The sequence below is a fragment of the Schistocerca nitens genome, chromosome 1 (genome assembly GCF_023898315.1).
Source record: "Schistocerca nitens isolate TAMUIC-IGC-003100 chromosome 1, iqSchNite1.1, whole genome shotgun sequence".
NCBI lineage: Eukaryota > Metazoa > Arthropoda > Insecta > Orthoptera > Acrididae > Schistocerca > Schistocerca nitens.
In genome coordinates this window covers 1,098,196,137-1,098,215,237 of record NC_064614.1, presented here as the reverse complement: position 1 = coordinate 1,098,215,237, position 19,101 = coordinate 1,098,196,137, and positions in this window count along the sequence as shown.

Below are 19,101 nucleotides of genomic sequence, written 5' to 3'. Positions count from 1 at the left end.
ACGAAACTCCCCGGACTTAACCCCAATCAAATTGGCTGTTCCCGCCATGAATCCTCAACACAGAAACCAACGTCCTTGTTGGTGCAGTCCAGAGCCGCACTCCCATCATGCACGTCTCAGAGCGGTCCAGGCTGCAAAAGGTGGTTATTCCGACTGTTGGTAATGTATCTCAACTGGAGACTTTATCTCAAAAATTCTGCTGTTGTATAGGTGGAGTTGTTAAGGAGAAACCCCTTTAATATTCACCGAAAACACTTCTGCTATCTCTGACATTTTATTTCAGTGGACAGAGTCTGAGAGAGTTTTATAGCTCCATATTTCACCCCCTTTCTGTACCAAAGGTAAATTCATTAAAGGATAATGCAGATCAGTTTTCCTTCTAGGTTTTTACTTTTAAATATCGCTGTTACTCTCAAACATAGCTGGAATGTCGATAAAACATTTCGTAAGTAAATAAATGTACTGAGAGGCTGGGGCTAATGATCCCAGCTCCTTAGTTCTTTTTTAAAAAACTGCTAATACCTTGTTTTTTTTTTTGCAATGAATACTTCTCGTGTGTGGGAGGAGTCGCCACAGAGCATTAGCCCGTAAGCCGTCAGTGACACGAAAATATGCGAAACAAGTTAACTTACTAACCTCTTTATCTGCAAAGTTGAGAAGTATTCCTCTATCAAAAGTAGCCGAATCGTTTTAGCAGGTCTGCTATATGGGTTTTCCAGTTTATTCATTCATCAACATGCCCAGCCAAGAACTTACAATCTTCTGCCCTATTTACTATTTCGTGTTGATTTACTAGGTTAATAGCAGGTGAGATAGTTTTGACAATAAAAAAACGTGGTGAAATGTGTTTTTTCGAAGTTTAAAGCTATCCGTTTATGCAAAACCATGAATTAATTCCCACAAAAACATTATGAAGTAAATCTCTTGTTTGCTGTGTTATTTGTTCACTGATAATTTGTGCTCTTACCCCGCTTTCTTACGGTGCCAGTTGTTGCTCAACTCTGTAGCCCACCGCTCCTTACCATTGTGTTTGAAGTCGTACACAACAAGAGTAACATCGTGCATTCCGTTTTTTAAATGAGAACTAAACCAGTCACATGTTGCACTAAATTATCCAACAGAATGTTATGACTGACACAATCAAATACCTGCAGAAGATCCCAGTTGGTAATATTTTACGATTTAAATATTTTGTTATGTGCTCAGTGAACATACAAATGGCTAACTCAGTAGAATGGCCTTCTTGAAATACAAACTGTAATGGAGGGTGGCAAACCTGTAGTACATTACTTTTCCGAAAATTGTGAAAAAAAACTTGAGAAGGACACAAAGCGGTAATTATTGACATCTGTGGAGTCACCCTTTTTATGGAGAGATCTCGCAATGGCTTTTTTTAATCTTTCTGGGATAAAACAGTGAGTTTATTATGCATTATGTAAATTAGTTAGAACATTACAGATTATAGGACCACAACTTTTTAATGATTTATTGGAAATATTATCCACCCCAGATGAATATTTATTTTTTAGAATCATGATAATCTTTATTTCAGGTGCGGATGTGAGATTAATTTTTAATTCACTAACTTTCCTTTGTATTGCTTCTTCTGTGTACTGTACTGTTTTCTGTTCTGAACTATTTGCACCAATTTTATTACGTATTTTTGAAGAGTAATTATTAAAAATACATGCTATACATGATCTTTCCATTACAGTGCTGCCATTCTCATTAACAGAAATAACGTAGTCGTCTATGACTTATTTCATTCACTCTCTTTTGACAATATGCCAAATTGATTTAATTTCATTATCTGATTTTTCAATGTTAGATAAGATATCTCCTGGATTTTTAATGACTTTTCTTAGTATATTGTAGTACTGTTTATAATGAGAAAGTATTTCTGGGTCGTTACTTGTTCTGCCTGTTTTGTGAAAGTCCTTTTTTCGTTGCGAAGAGAATCAAATACCTGTAGTGATCAGTGACTTGCCATTATTAAATTTAATTATCTTTTTAGCAAAACTAATTTCAAAAAATAATGTGAACTCGTTAAAAATGTTGATTTTAGAATTAGTGTTAAGTTCATTATAATCAGCAACCAGGTCAATGTTCTATCTCTCTGCAGCTGTTATAATTCAGGTCTCACGTTTTGTAACTCTGCCTGAAGGACACAAATCATCGTCCCCGTTCCTCAATATTTCCATCTTTCTAGCATAATTTACAACTCAGTATAAGAGCCTCACTGATCAGCCCACTGTTTCCCCCACTGCAATCACCCCAATGAAATCACAAACGGCTAGTTACTTTTTTCTTCAACTTTACCATATATATTTTTTCAAAATGTAATATTTATTTTTACTGGATGAAGTTGCACTTGTTTTTGGAATAAAAGTGTATTATAGCCTACTTTCAGTCACAATTGAAAAGCATCTCAATTCAACCGCTTCCGCCAAGCGAATCAAACAGCAACTGGTCGTTAATGCAGATCAAAAAATAACATTTCTTTTTCTAAAAATGACATAACAATGCTCACAGTTAACACATTCAGCCGAAGTCGGTTCTCTTTTGCTCACTGACTCACATCTTGGGGTCGTATAAGAGCCAACTCCATTGACCATATGAGTGTTGTAGACCGGATGGGTTTTTCTCTGTTCATCTATCACTAACCGTTCTCCCTTCTTCTGTACATCGTCTCCTCCCCCTCACTCTGTCCACCTCCTTCTGCTCTCTCTCTCTCTCTCTCTCTCTCTCTCCCTCCCTGACCACCTCCTACGTCACCCTGCTTTCACCCCATACTTCGCACAGTACCTCTATCCAGCTAATAACCACCATGCGTTCGAAGGTTGCTTGAAATCAAACCAGTACTTTAGGTAGAGATGCATACATAGATACATTTTTATTACATATACAGGGTGGTCCATTGATAGTGACCGGGCCAAATATCTCACGAAATAAGCATCAAACGAAAAAACTACAAAGAATGAAACTCGTCTTGCTTGAAGGGGGAAACCAGATGGCGCTATGGTTGGCCCGCTAGATGGCGCTGCCATAGGTCAAACGGATATCAACTGCGTTTTTTAAAATAAGAAACCCTATTTTTATTACATATTCGTGCAGTACTTAAAGAAATATGAATGTTTTAGTTGGACCACTTTTTTTAGCTTTGTGATAGGTGGCGCTGTAATAGTCACAAACGTGTAAGTACGTGGTATCATGTAACATTCCGGCAGTGCAGACGGTATTTGCTTCGTCTTGCATTACCCGTGTTAAAATGGACGGTTTACCAATTGCAGAAAAGGTCTATATCGTGTTGATGTATGACTATTGTGATCAAAATGCCCAACGGTCGAGTGCTATGTATGCTGCTCGGTATCCTGGACGACATCATCCAAGTGTCCGGACCGTTCGCCGGATAGTTACGTTACTCAAGGAAACAGGAAATGTTCAGCCACATGTGAAACGTCAACCACGACCTGCAACAAATGATGATGCCCAAGTAGGTGTTTTAGCTGCTGTCGCGGCTAATCCGCACATCAGTAGCAGACAAATTGCGCGAGAATCGCGAGTCTCAAAAACGTCTGTGTTGAGAATGCTACCTCAACATCGACTGCACCCGTACCATATTTCCATGCACCAGGAATTGCATGGCGACGACTTTGAACGTCATGTACTGTTCTGCCGCTGGGCACAAGGGAAATTACAGGACGATGGCAGATTTTTTGCACGCGTTCTATTTAGCGACGAAGCGTCATTCACCAATAGCGGTAACGTAAACCGGCATAATATGCACTATCGGGCAACGGAAAATCCAGGATGGCTGCGACAAGTGGAACATCAGCGACCTTGGCGGGTTAATGTATGGTGCGGCATTATGGGAGGAAGGATAATTGGCCCCCCTTTTATCGATGGCAATCTAAATGGTGCAATGTATGCTGATTTCCTACGCAACGTTCTACCGATGTTACTACAAGATGTTTCACTGCATGGCAGAATGGCGATGTACTTCCAACATGATGGATGTCCGGCACATATCTCGCGTGCGCTTGAAGCGGCATTGAATAGCACATTTCATGACAGGTGGATTGGTCGTCGAAGCACCATACCATGGCCCGCACGTTCACCGGATCTGACGTCCCCGGATTCCTTTCTGTGTGGAAAGTTGAAGGATATTTGCTATCGTGATCCACCGACAACGCCTGACAACATGCGTCAGCGCATTGTCAATGCATAGGCGAACATTACGGAATGTCGTTACACGTATTGCCAAATGCATTGAGGTTTACGGACATCCTTTTGATCATTTATTGTATTAATGTGGTATTTACAGGTAATCACGCTGTAACAGCATACATTCGCAGAAGTGATAAGTTGACAAAGGTACATGTATCACATTGGAACAACCGAAATAAAATGTTCAAACGTACCTACGTTCTGTATTTTAATTTAAAAAACCTACCTGTTATCAACTGTTCGTCTAAAACTGTGAGCCATATGTTTGTGACTATTAAGCGGCATCTATCACAAAGCGAAAAAAATGGTCCAACTAAAACAGTCATATTTCTTTACGTATTACAAGAATATGTAATAACAAATAGGGGTTCCTATTTTTAAAAAAACGCAGTTGATATCCGTTTGACCTATGGCAGCGCCATCTAGCGGTCGAATCATAGCGCTATCTGGTTTCACCCTTCAAGCTAGACAAGTTTCGTTCTTTGTAGTTTTTTCGTTTGACGCTTATTTCGTGAGATATTTGGCTCGGTCACGATCAATGGACCACTCTGTATACCTTTTGCCTGACCATCTCAATGCTTTCAGGACTTCTCTTAGATCACACAGGGACTATACGTAAGAAAACTATACATAAAAAATATTACATGACATTCTCATTTACTGTACGTACTTTTGGTTCAGTCACATACCAGCAGTAAGACAATGGTTCACGCTGCTGCCAGCCCGCCCCGATGGGGAATTGAAATACAATAAAGGAAAAAAAAACAATGGTTCACAAGGGTGAATATGATGAGGGTTTGCAAAACAATAATATAGAATTGGAAACTACACCACTGGTAAAGAAGTGATAAGGATCGACCATAGTTCGAACATCTGTATACGAGGTGTGGCTAGAAAAAAACCGGACTAGTACTGGTGAAACAATAAAACGAATGCAATAAGGCTGAAAGTCGCGTGGCCTGTCACGTGACTCTCGCTCCGCCTACTGCTCGAGTTTCATCTGCCTCCTGCACTCAGTCTGCCCGTGGCGTCTGTTTTAAGTAGTTGACGTTTTGTCTGTGCGTCGGAAAATGTTGAGTGTACAGAAAGAACAGCGTGTTAACATCAAATTTTGTTTCAAACTAGGAAAATCTGCAAGTGAAACGTTTGTAATGTTACAACAAGTGTACGGCGATGATTGTTTATCGCGAACACAAGTGTTTGAGTGGTTTAAACGATTTAAAGATGGCCGCGAAGACACCAGTGATGACACTCGCACTGGCAGACCATTGTCAGCAAAAACTGATGCAAACATTGAAAAAATCGGTAAACTTGTTCGACAAGATCGCCGTTTAACAATCAGAGCAGTGTCTGAGTTAACAGGAGTTGACAAGGAAAGTGTTAGGCAGATTATTCATGAAAGTTTCAACATGAACAAAGTGTGTTCAAAAATGGTTCCAAAGTGTCTCACAACTGAACAGAAGGAACGCCGAAGAATGATTTGTTCTGACATCCTGGAAAACATTGAAAGTGATCCCACCTTCTTACAAAATGTTATTACTTGCGATGAATCGTGGTTTTTTACTTACGATCCCGAAACTAAACGCCAATCGATGCATTGGAAAACTCCTGGTTCTCCACGACAAAAAAAAGCACGAATGTCAAAATCGAAATTCAAGGCAATGATGATTGTTTTTTTTTGACACCAAAGGGATTGTGCACAGTGATTGGGTACCAGAGGGACAAACAGTGAATCAGCATTACTACATTAGCGTCCTGGCTACCCTACGTGAGTGAGTACGGAGAAAACGGAACGATTTGTGGAGAAAAAAGTCATGGATCCTTCACCAAGACAATGCCCCAGCTCACAGTGCGTTGTCAGTGAAGACGTTTTTGGCAAAACACAACATTCCCATCTTAGATCATCCACCCTACTCACCTGATTTGGCCCCCTGTGACTTTTTTCTTTTCCCTAAAGTCAAGCCAGCTTTGAAAGGAACTAGATTTGAGACTGTTGAAGCAGTAAAAGAAAAAGCGACGGAAATAATGTATGGACTTACCGAAAATGATCTGCAGCATTGCTATGAACAGTGGAAAATTCGTATGGAGCGGTGTAGAGACCGAGGAGGAGAGTACATTGAAGGAGATAACATGAAATTGTAAATAATTGTAAATAAACGTTTTTCCAGCATCAGTCCGGTTTTTTCCTAGCCGCACCTCGTAAGAAGAAACAGGAAAAGTTATATAAGCACAACGAATCAGAGACAGGCACAGGGAAAGTTACATGAAACATTTAACGTAAAACAAATCGTAGATCATGTGCAGAGTTGGCTGACCGGCTCCCTGGACTGGACTCGGTAGTATTCGGTAGAAGCTGGAAGGCTTTCTCTAGTAATTTGTTTTTGGTTGCAACTAGTGTTATATAGCTGACAGTACCGTATGAGGCAGTCTGTGTTGTACTTCTCTCTGTTTCGAACTGTCTCCTTTCCTTGGATAAGCGTCTGTAGTTATTGCAGTTTGGATCCTTACGAAACATGACAATAAATAAGACGATTTCAGTTTCGAATATAAACAACATTTAAGCGATTTTTATTTCTGTGTGTGACTTGTGCTTCTGTGGAAGGCAGAAGCACAGAAGGATATGAAGATTACTGCCAAGAGTTGGCGATAAAATTTCATTATTTAACAACTCGTTTCAATCCAAACACCATCATCAGGTTCACAAAAGCAGTTAAAGCATCATATTAGGCATTATGAAGTCATTGGCATCAGATAATGAAATCCATGAAGATGTAACTGTTTTCAGATAATAATATAAATTACATCATTAATGATAAACTGTGCCAGATAGTCCACTTATTCATCTTACATCAAGGCTGACTATTGATGCTGTGTGACGCCGAGTGAGCTTTTTCAACACTTGAGATGCTACGGAATCTATCCCCAGTGACATACTATACTCCTGGAAATTGAAATAAGAACACCGTGAATTCATTGTCCCAGGAAGGGGAAACTTTATTGACACATTCCTGGGGTCAGATACATCACATGATCACACTGACAGAACCACAGGCACATAGACACAGGCAACAGAGCATGCACAATGTCGGCACTAGTACAGTGTATATCCACCTTTCGCAGCAATGCAGGCTGCTATTCTCCAATGGAGACGATCGTAGAGATGCTGGATGTAGTCCTGTGGAACGGCTTGCCATGCCATTTCCACCTGGCGCCTCAGTTGGACCAGCGTTCGTGCTGGACGTGCAGACCGCGTGAGACGACGCTTCATCCAGTCCCAAACATGCTCAATGGGGGACAGATCCGGAGATCTTGCTGGCCAGGGTAGTTGACTTACACCTTCTAGAGCACGTTGGGTGGCACGGGATACATGCGGACGTGCATTGTCCTGTTGGAACAGCAAGTTCACTTGCCGGTCTAGGAATGGTAGAACGATGGGTTCGATGACGGTTTGGATGTACCGTGCACTATTCAGTGTCCCCTCGACGATCACCAGTGGTGTACGGCCAGTGTAGGAGATCGCTCCCCACACCATGATGCCGGGTGTTGGCCCTGTGTGCCTCGGTCGTATGCAGTCCTGATTGTGGCGCTCACCTGCACGGCGCCAAACACGCATACGACCATCATTGGCACCAAGGCAGAAGCGACTCTCATCGCTGAAGACGACACGTCTCCATTCGTCCCTCCATTCACGCCTGTCGCGACACCACTGGAGGCGGGCTGCACGATGTTGGGGCGTGAGCGGAAGACGGCCTAACGGTGTGCGGGAGCGTAGCCCAGCTTCATGGAGACGGCTGCGAATGGTCCTCGCCGATACCCCAGGAGCAACAGTGTCCCTAATTTGCTGGGAAGTGGCGGTGCGGTCCCCTACGGCACTGCGTAGGATCCTACGGTCTTGGCGTGCATCCGTGCGTCGCTGCGGTCCGGTCCCAGGTCGACGGGCACGTGCACCTTCCGCTGACCACTGGCGACAACATCGATGTACTGTGGAGACCTCACGCCCCACGTGTTGAGCAATTCGGCGGTACGTCCACCCGGCCTCCCGCATGCCCACTATACGCCCTCGCTCAAAGTCCGTCAACTGCACATACGGTTCACGTCCACGCTGTCGCGGCATGCTACCAGTGTTAAAGACTGCGATGGAGCTCCGTATGCCACGGCAAACTGGCTGACACTGACGGCGGCGGTGCACAAATGCTGCGCAGCTAGCGCCATTCGACGGCCAACACCGCGGTTCCTGGTGTGTCAGCTGTGCCGTGCGTGTGATCATTGCTTGTACAGCCCTCTCGCAGTGTCCGGAGCAAGTATGGTGGGTCTGACACACCGGTGTCAATGTGTTCTTTTTTCCATTTCCAGGAGTGTATGATAGCTATCTCCTCATAAGACCATGTGAATTAAAAGAAAACAGTGCCACACAGCAGAAAAGAGCTTTTCTAATTGAATTATCAGTGGTGCCCCAAATAAGCATGAACTATGGGTACTTCATCTGACATAGACGTATTGATAATAGAATCTAGCAAGTGTACAAAGAAACTAAGGGTCACTATAAGAAACTGATTTATTGCTGAAACACATGAAGAATGTTTCATCCCCTGAATCAATAATATAATTAACTATCGAGAACAAGGGATTGCAAACACGTATGACAGCCTTGGGACTGGTTCGTGGATACATGATAAGAAACTATATAAAAACTGTGTTTGCAGATAAGACCAATAATTGCTGAATAAGTTAATGAGCTAAAGAAAAGTCCTGGAAAAGCACTGTGGTTAGAAATATTAGATCAGAAAAATGAAATCTTGATCAGGATGAGTAACTTTGCACTCGCCTCGTCTCGATGAATCCAAATATGGTCCCTGCTTACCACTCCGGTGATGCACAAGTGCAGATGACGGCTGTGAATTCTACGCCCAGCCACAGTATCTGAGCCTGCTCTCAGCTGGAGACAGCTCACTCTACAGCTGTAAGCCAGAGCATACTGCTTAGAGTCTGTGTGAAATCTTATGGGACTTAACTGCTAAGGTCATCAGTCCCTAATCTTACACACTACTTAACCTAAATTACCCTAAGGACAAACACACACACACCTATGTCCGAGGGAGGACTCGAACCTCCACTGGGACCAGCTGCACAGTCCATGACTGAAGCGCCTAGACCACTCGGTTAATTCCGCGCGGCCTGCTTCGAGTCCTGCAGACAAGTCTTGCCTGTGACACCCTTACGAGAAGTGTTGACTATGATGTCCCTAGAGTATGTGCTCTCTAAATCTACAAAACGTAGCTGGTTTTCCAGCACAAGAATCTCGTCGGCCAGCTGCAGCAGACCTTACGCATTCCGATCAATGATATTTTAACAAATTTGGTAACAAATTCTCTACTCTTACAGATCATGCTGCGGTTAACCAGTGAAGTATATTTCTCTCTTGGAGTGGGATAGAAGCCAGAAAGTTGCATCCAATATGTGACAGATTTCTAGTTATGATCGATAAGAAGGTGTGTACATACACACTCAGAAGTTTTTCCTCCACTTCTCTCACACTGCTTTGAACCAATCATGGACCTACTTACTATATTTTGAATAAATAGTCCAGTTGGCCTCCTTTGGGCTTAGTGGCTGGATCCCATGCAAGCAGTGACGTGTTTTTTCCCCTCCTTCAGATCTTCTCTTTGGTAAAAGGCATTGTTTGCACTTCATGCACAGTGAAACTTTATAATGGGCTAGGCCACCTTCACCCGTCATCCCGCTGCCTTTGGCCGGCAGAGTGAGCTGGTCAACGTGTACCTGGCTGAGTCGTCCGGTTCCCATCGCGACCTTCGCCTGTTCCCAGCCAGTTAGAAGCCCCACGCTGCAGCACATTACAAGACTCTGTCACCACACCATAAGGAAAAGAGACAGAGCTAATTAGATTTGTAAGTATTGGCATTTCTCATTATTGCTTGTAGCTTTCATGTAGCGTTAGTGATTTGATTTGATTTACTAGTCGGATCTGCATATTGAAATATTGAACAGGTTATGAGGCATTTACAAAGTACGGGTCATGTAAATGCACTGTCTGGTGCAGTTTATCATTGATGATGTAATTCATATTATTACGTGATAACAGTGACTACTTCATGGATTTCATTATCTGATGGCAGTGATTTTATAAGGCCAAGTATGATGTTGTAAATACTTTTTTGAACCTGATGATGGTCAGTGGACCAAAACTGGTTGTTAAACAGGGAAATTTCATCAGAATCTCTAGGCAATAATCGTGATGTTCCTCAAATATTTACGAGCCAGAGGTTGAAAATACCACTTCAGTTGTAAATTTCTTTTATTATCACACGACCGGTTTCGGGCTCTCATAAGCCCATCCTCAGGTGTCGCAAACGTGCTATGGCCCCGAGCATCGCGGTGGACGTGTTCTAATCTTGGTTTGCTACCTACGAGAGCAGAACAGGGAGCTGTGTGGCATCACCTTCTGAAAATACACTGATAAGACAAAGCTATGACCACGTCTATAACTTGTTTGTCCGTATTTGGAACGAAATACGTCACTGATTTAGTGTATCAAGGATCCGACAGTTTGTTGGTTGGTTTGTGGAGGTATGTGGTATTAGATGTCTATGCACAGGTCATGTAATTCGCGTAAATAATGGGCTGCTGATCTGCGTACGCGGCGATGGCGCCTGATAGCGACCCATATGAGTTGCTTAGGATCTGCAGCAGGCTTATCTGGTCGCACTATAACGGTCCTCAAATCAATATAGCACGGTTCTGGCTCCGAGACACGAAGAATTATACTGGTGAGAGATGGCATCGCCGTAGGGGAAGACATCAAACATGAAGGGATGCAGGTCAACTATAAAGACTCCTTTCTTACTAGGCTAATTACTGTTTAGTGTTTTTTTTTTACTTTATTGTCATTTTAAAGCCTATATAATAGGCAGGCTGGCAGCAGCACACTACGCTGCTCTTCAGCCAAAGAAGACATAAGCAGCAAAAACATGAGAAAAACATAAAAGTTACAAAATGGTGGGCGATAAAACAGGAGACACAGAGAGACAAACACGGAGCCGTTCACACTCGACGATAAAAACCACACTGCAAACTGTTGAGACGACGCACAAACACCGAAGAAGACGATGGCACTGGTGAACAATCGAGTGTGACGGTGAACACTGAACACTAAACACGACGGCACACACGAGACACTGATGGCGGCGATCTCCGGCGCGCGAAAGTCCACGTAGCGTGTGCGAGTCCGGGGACCTGCCAAGAGGGGAACAGGGGTGAGGTGGGGGAGAGGGGAGAAAAGGATGCCAATGGCGGAGGGGACGGGGGCAGGAAGGAGAGGGACAGGGGAGGGGAGGCCCGGGGGAGGAGGGGAGAGAAAAGGAGGAGGGAGGGAAAAAAGGGAGAGAAGGGAGGGAGGGTGCCCTGAGGAGCAAGCACAGGAGGAGGGCGGGAGGATCAAAGTTGGTAGGAGGGGTAGATGGAGGGGAGGAGGGCATCATCAGGGAGGGGGAGCTGGCGGAAGCCACCTTGGGAGAGGGTGAGGAGGGTGGAGAGATGGAGACCGGGTGGGACATGGGAGTACAGGCGCGGCAGCGGGCGGGGGTGGGAGATGATCGGGGAGACGAGTGGGTGAGGAGGATCGAGTTTACGGGAGGTGTATAGGATTCGTATCCTTTCGAGGAAGAGGAGTAGGTGGGGGAAGGGGATAAGATCATACAGGATCCGCGTGGGGGAGGGGAGACGGATGCGATAGGCAAGGCGGAGAGCATGGCGTTCGAGGATTTGGAGGGATTTATAAAAGGAAGGGGGGGCGGAGATCCAGGCTGGATGGGCGTAACAGAGGATAGGGCGGATGAGGGACTTATAGGTGTGGAGGATGGTGGAGGGGTCCAGACCCCACGTGCGGCCGGAGAGGAGCTTGAGGAGACGGAGTCGGGAACGTGCCTTGGCTTGGATTGTCTGGAGATGGGGAGTCCAGGAGAGGCGACGGTCGAGGGTGACGCCAAGGTACTTAAGGGTGGGGGTGAGAGCGATGGGACGGCCATAAACGGTGAGATAGAAATCAAGGAGGCGGAAGGAAGGGGTGGTTTTGCCTACAATGATCGCCTGGGTTTTGGAAGGATTGACCTTGAGCAACCACTGGTTGCACCAAGCGGTGAACCGGTCAAGATGGGATTGGAGAAGGCGTTGGGAGCGTTGCAGGGTGGGGGCAAGGGCAAGGAAGGCGGTGTCATCGGCAAACTGGAGAAGGTGGACGGGGGGTGACGGCGGCGGCATGTCCGCCGTGTACAACAAGTACAGAAGGGGGGAGAGGACGGAGCCTTGGGGCACACCGGCGGAGGGGAAAAAGGTGTAGGAATCGGTGTTATGGATGGTGACATGGGAAGGACGGCGGGAGAGGAAGGAACCGATCAGACGAACGTAGTTAATGGGAAGGGCGAAGGTTTGGAGCTTGAAGAGGAGACCGGAATGCCATACGCGGTCATATGCGCGTTCGAGGTCAAGAGAGAGGAAGATTGCGGAGCGACGGGAATTGAGCTGGTCGGAAAGGAGATGAGTGAGGTGAAGAAGGAGATCGTCGGAAGAGAAGGACGGCCGAAAGCCACACTGGGTAATAGGGAGGAGGCGGTGCTGGAGGAGATGCTGGTGGATGCGGCGGGTGAGGATAGATTCCAGGACCTTGCTGAAGACCGAGGTAAGGCTGATGGGACGGTAGGAGGAGACGGCGGACGGCGGTTTGCCAGGTTTGAGGAACATGAGGATACGGGAGGTTTTCCACAGGTCGGGGTAGTAACCGGTGGACAGGACTACATTGTAGAGCCTGGCCAGGGTGGAGAGAAAAGAGACAGGAGCTTCACGAAGGTGACGGTAGGTGACACGATCGTGACCAGGAGCGGTGTTGCGTTTGGTGCGGAGTGTAGTAATGAGATCCTGTGTAGTGATGGGGGCATTAAGTTCCGTGTGTGGAATGTTGTCCAAGTACTGGAAACCAGGAGCAAGGGGAGGGACAGAGGTGTCAGTTCGATCGCGGATATCTGGGAAGAGGGAGTAATCGAACTGGGGATCATCAGGGATGGAAAACACATCGGACAGGTAGGAGGCAAAGTGATTGGCCTTACTAAGGGCGTCAGGGAAGGGGTGATCATCGTGGAGAAGAGGATAGTAGGGGGAGGGCTTAGTTCCGGTAAGGCGACGGAAGGCGGTCCAGAACTTGGACGAGTTTATAGGGAGGGTAGCAGTTAAACGGGTGCATGTCTGTCGCCAGTCCCGGCGTTTCTTAGCCGCGAGCAAATTTCGAATGTGTCGCTGTAGTTGCCGGTGGCGTCGTAGGGTGTCCGGGTCACGCGTGCGGAGGAAGGCACGGTAGAGACGACGGGATTCACGGAGGAGGAGGACGGCCTGTGGTGGCAAGGTAGGACGGTGGGGGTGGATGGCAACAGTAGGGACGTGGGCCTCCACGGCCTCAGACAAGGTCTGCTGGAGAAAGGAGGCGGCATGGGAGACATCATCGGGACGGCGGTAGGCGAGAGGGTGGCTGTCGACCTGAGTGGAGAGGGTATCCCGGTAGGCAGTCCAGTTGGCACGGGAATAGTCATGGATGTACTTGGGGGGAGGGTCATGACGAGGGTCGGGGCGGGGGCGACGACCGTCTGAAACGGTGAGGAGGACAGGGAGATGGTCACTACCAATAGGCTCCAGGACATCCACCGTAATGCGACCAAGGAGGTTGGGGGAGGAGAGAATAACATCGGGAGTGGAATTGGATTCGGGGCGGGTGTGCTGGGGGATGGGGATGAGGTCGCCTTGAAGGGAGGAGAGGAACCGATGCCACCGCCGTAACTGGGCAGCGGAGCGACTATGGATGTTGAGGTCGGCGGCGATCACATAGGAGGAGAAGGTACGGTCGATGTGGGAGAGGAAGTCGAAAGGAAGAGGGGCGTTGGGGCGGACATAGATGGTGGCACAGGGAATGGTAAGGCCGGGGAAGAAGAGACTAAGCATCAGGTGGTCGGTGGGGTCGGGAAGGAGAGGTTGGAGCCGAACGGGGATCTGGCGGTGGTGGCCAATGGCAACTCCGCTACTGTTTAGCTCTACAGGGCCTTTATACTGAAATATTTCCCCACACCACCTAGTATTGTCTTTCTATGTGTGTGAGTAACTGTATGTTCACTGTTGTGGGTAAATACAGGGTGTTTCAAAAATGACCGGTATATTTGAAACGGCAATAAAAACTAAACGAGCAGCGATAGAAATACACCGTTTGTTACAATATGCTTGGGACAACAGTACATTTTCAGGCGGACAAACTTTCGAAATTACAGTAGTTACAATTTTCAACAACAGATGGCGCTGCAAGTGATGTGAAAGATATAGAAGACAACGCAGTCTGTGGGTGCGCCATTCTGTACGTCGTCTTTCTGCTGTAAGCGTGTGCTGTTCACAACGTGCAAGTGTGCTGTAGACAACATGGTTTATTCCTTAGAACAGAGGATTTTTCTGGTGTTGGAATTCCACCGCCTAGAACACAGTGTTGTTGCAACAAGACGAAGTTTTCAACGGAGGTTTAATGTAAACAAAGGACCGAAAAGCGATACAATAAAGGATCTGTTTGAAACATTTCAACGGACTGGGAACGTGACGGATGAACGTGCTGGAAAGGTAGGGCGACCGCGTACGGCAACCACAGAGGGCAACGCGCAGCTACTGCAGCAGGTGATCCAACAGCGGCCTCGGGTTTCCGTTCGCCGTGTTGCAGCTGCGGTCCAAATGACGCCAACGTCCACGTATCGTCTCATGCGCCAGAGTTTACACCTCTATACATACAAAATTCAAACGCGGCAATCCCTCAGCGCCGCTACCATTGCTGCACGAGAGACATTCGCTAACGATATAGTGCACAGGATTGATGACGGCGATATGCATGTGGGCAGCATTTGGTTTACTGACGAAGCTTATTTTTACCTGTACGGCTTCGTCAATAAACAGAACTGGCGCATATGGGGAACCGAAAAGCCCCATGTTGCAGTCCCATCGTCCCTGCATCCTCAAAAAGTACTGGTCCGGGCCGCCATTTCTTCCAAAGGAATCATTGGCCCATTTTTCAGATCCGAAACGATTACTGCATCACGCTATCTGGACATTCTTCGTGAATTTGTGGCGGTACAAACTGCCTTAGACGACACTGCGAACACCTCGTGGTTTATGCAAGATGGTGCCCGGCCACATCGCACGGCCGACGTCTTTAATTTCCTGAATGAATATTTCGATGATCGTGTGATTGCTTTGGGCTATCCGAAACATACAGGAGGCGGCGTGGATTGGCCTCCCTATTCGCCAGACATGAACCCCTGTGACGTCTTTCTCTGGGGACACTTGAAAGACCAGGTGTACCGCCAGAATCCAGAAACAATTGAACAGCTGAAGCAGTACATCTCATCTGCATGTGAAGCCATTCCGCCAGACACGTTGTCAAAGGTTTCGGGTAATTTCATTCAGAGACTACGCCATATTATTGCTACGCATGGTGGATATGTGGAAAATATCGTACTATAGAGTTTCCCAGACCGCAGCGCCATCTGTTGTTGAAAATTGTAACTACTGTAATTTCGAAAGTTTGTCCGCCTGAAAATGTACTGTAGTCCCAAGCATATTGCAACAAACGGTGTATTCCTATCGCTGCTCGTTTAGTTTTTATTGCCGTTTCAAATATACCGGTCATTTTTGAAACACCCTGTACATACAGCGTACACAGGGCAGTGTGTGAAACTGATAGCGATTACACGCTTCCGCTGTTGTAGAAATCTGCTCCAGATGCTGCAGATACCGTGTTGAGCTGAAAGTGGTAACCAAAGTACGGAGAAATATTCTTCGGGGCTCTGTTGCATAGCAATCAGATTGCTTTCAGTTCTGAGAAATGTCCAGTTACTATTGTGGATTTGAATGATCCATGAAGTGACTTCTTTTCCGAAGAAAACATCGAACTAGAACTGAACGCTCCCGTCGGAACTGTTCTCAAGCTGGTGTTTATTAGTAAATCACAATAGCAGTATATCGCTGGGTGTATAATAAGACGTACCTTCTTGAAATGAACAATATTTTATTGTTCTATTAACTGATTTCCGTCCATATACACTTATATTTTACAATGTGAATCAAAAACTCGCAATGGCGTCGATTTTTACATCACAAGAATGGCTCTCCTCTCCTAAAAAATTACTCTTAACAAGCTCAAAAACTCTATATCCTAACAAGGGAACCTCCCCATCGCACCGCCCTCAGATTTAGTTATAAGTTTTCACAGGGATAGGCCATGAAAAGCTGAACACAGATCAATCGAGAAAACAGGAAGAAGTTGTATGGAACTATGAAAAAAATAAGCAAAATATACAAACTGAGTAGTCCGTGTCCAAGATAAGCCACATCAAGGAACATGCACACTGATGAGCACCGTGGTCCCGTGGTTACCGCGAGCAGCTACGGAACGGAAAGTCCCTGGTTCAATCCTCACTCGAATGAAAAGTTTTAATTTTTTATTTTCAGACAATTATCAAAGTTCATGCACTCAGGCATGATCAACTTCGCTCTCCAAAATTCCAGGACATGTTCGGATTTGCTTGGACACATGCAGGATTTGACGGTCTACACACGGAAAAACTTGAAAACGTTAAAAACGTATGTTTTGACAGAGCACAGGGAAAACTGTGCGACTGTGAAACTTGCATTCATTTGTTGCCGTTTATGTGACAAACTCTTATGTTTTCATCACTTTTTTGGGAGTGATTATCACATCCACAAGAAAACCTAAATCGGGCAAGATAGAAGAAACTTTTTACCCATTCGCCAAGTGTGCAAGTTAGGTGGGTCGACAACATATTCCTGTCATGTGAAGCACATGCCGTCACCAGTGTCGTATAGAATATTTCAGACGTGTTTTCCTGTGGAGGAATCGGTTGACCTATGAATTTGCGATCAAATGTTTTCGGTTCCTATTGGAGAGGCACGTCCTTTCTTCTACTAATCGCACGGTTTTGCGGTACGGTCGCAAAACACAGACACTAAACTTATTACAGTGAACAGAGACGTCAATGAATGAACGGTCAGATCGTAACTTTGCGAAAATAAAGTAAGTAAAATTTTTACTCGAGGGAGAACTCGAACCAAGGACCTCTCGTTCCGCAGTTACTCACTCTAACCACGGGACCACGGCGCTCCTCAGCTTGTACAGTCCTTGATGTTGCATATCTTACACTTGGACTACTCAGTTTGTATAATTTGCTTATTTTTTCATAGTTCCACACAACTTCTTCCTGTTTTCTCGATTGATCTGTGTTCAGTTTTTCAAGGCCTATCCACTGTGTCAATTTATAAGTAAATCTGAGAGGGGTGCGATGGGGAGGTTCCCTTGTAAGAATAATTATGTTAGCGCTGACCGCCACAGAGTAATAAACAATATCTTTGTGTCTCTCTCTCTCTCTCTGTCACAGCAAGTTACGCTACATGATACATCATACAACGTGTCATCGAATACTACCATAGGTCCCATGCAAGCATAGGAGAATGTCTCCCATTGCATAATACTGCTCCCACCAGCCTACGCCTGTGGCGCATTGCACGTTTCGAACCGCTGTTCACCTCGACGACAGCATTTGTGGAGACGACCAGCGACCTAGCGTAGCAAAAATGTAATTCACCCGAAGAGCCAACACGTTTTCATTGGTCGATGGACAAATCTCGATAGTACCGTGCCCCCTGCAATAGTAACTGAAGATGTCGTTGGGTCGACACGTGAACACATAGGTGTGGTCCGCTTTTCTGCGTACAACAACGTGCCGTGAATAGTGTGCTCCGAAATACTTGTGCAATGTGCAGAGATGCCACGGATCACCATGTATCCTACTTTACAGAGCAGACAAGTCTCCAAATCCCACGTTCTGTGAAGAGTGGTGGACATACAACCATTTAGGCCGTGTCCTGCGTGAGCGACATCTGTGTCGCTGCCTGTCTCCAGCTGCAACTGGCGACGTTTGAATTCAAACGTGTTTGACTCTTGTCGCTGCAGCACGCGCGACACAGAGCGACAGCCACGTGTCTTCTTGGCTAAGCGGTGGAGCGGACGCGATGGCAGCTATGGATTACATTACATCCGAAAACTATTCGGAGAAAACATTTGATTCTTCCGCAACCTATAGCTTGATATCCTTAAATGATAAAGACCAGAATTTATTTTCGTTATTCGTCGTAGTTACTGTGCTGCACGAAATTGAGTACATGGCTGCACGAAACTTTTAAGAATTTGCCGAGGTAAAATCACATTGTGTAGACTTTCCGTATAGTCGCAACAATTGCCACCTCAAATGTAAACAAAATTCATATGAACATTTACAATGCCAATGCAACTTCTCTTTTGATAACTTGTGTACAAGCCTATATTTGTTTCTACCCTGATCAGGAGACCTCACTACCCGTGAGGCCATTTTCTAGGATGGCCTTCGGCTGTGCGTCTGAGGTATGACTTGTGAGGTTACTTTATTGAGGTTCTAACAATTGTACCACAATGGCCTATATCGACCTTGTCTAAAATCAAAATACCTATTAGCACACCTTATACCATTAGGCATAAATACATATTCTCTGTATGCGTCCCTAAATTGACCAATTAAATCGTCCAAATTAGGCTTATAATACCACAGCTCTGCTAAAACAATAACAGCTGCTGAATAATTAATCCTGTTGCCATAGAATGTTATAGCTGGTTCATCAATCCTCTGTTGATTGTTGGGAACAAGGAAAGCCAGGCGCAGGTCGTCCGGATAATTTTGGATATGGTCCCAGTTGGCATAAAAAAACTCCAACGCAGACATTAGCTGTAAACAATAA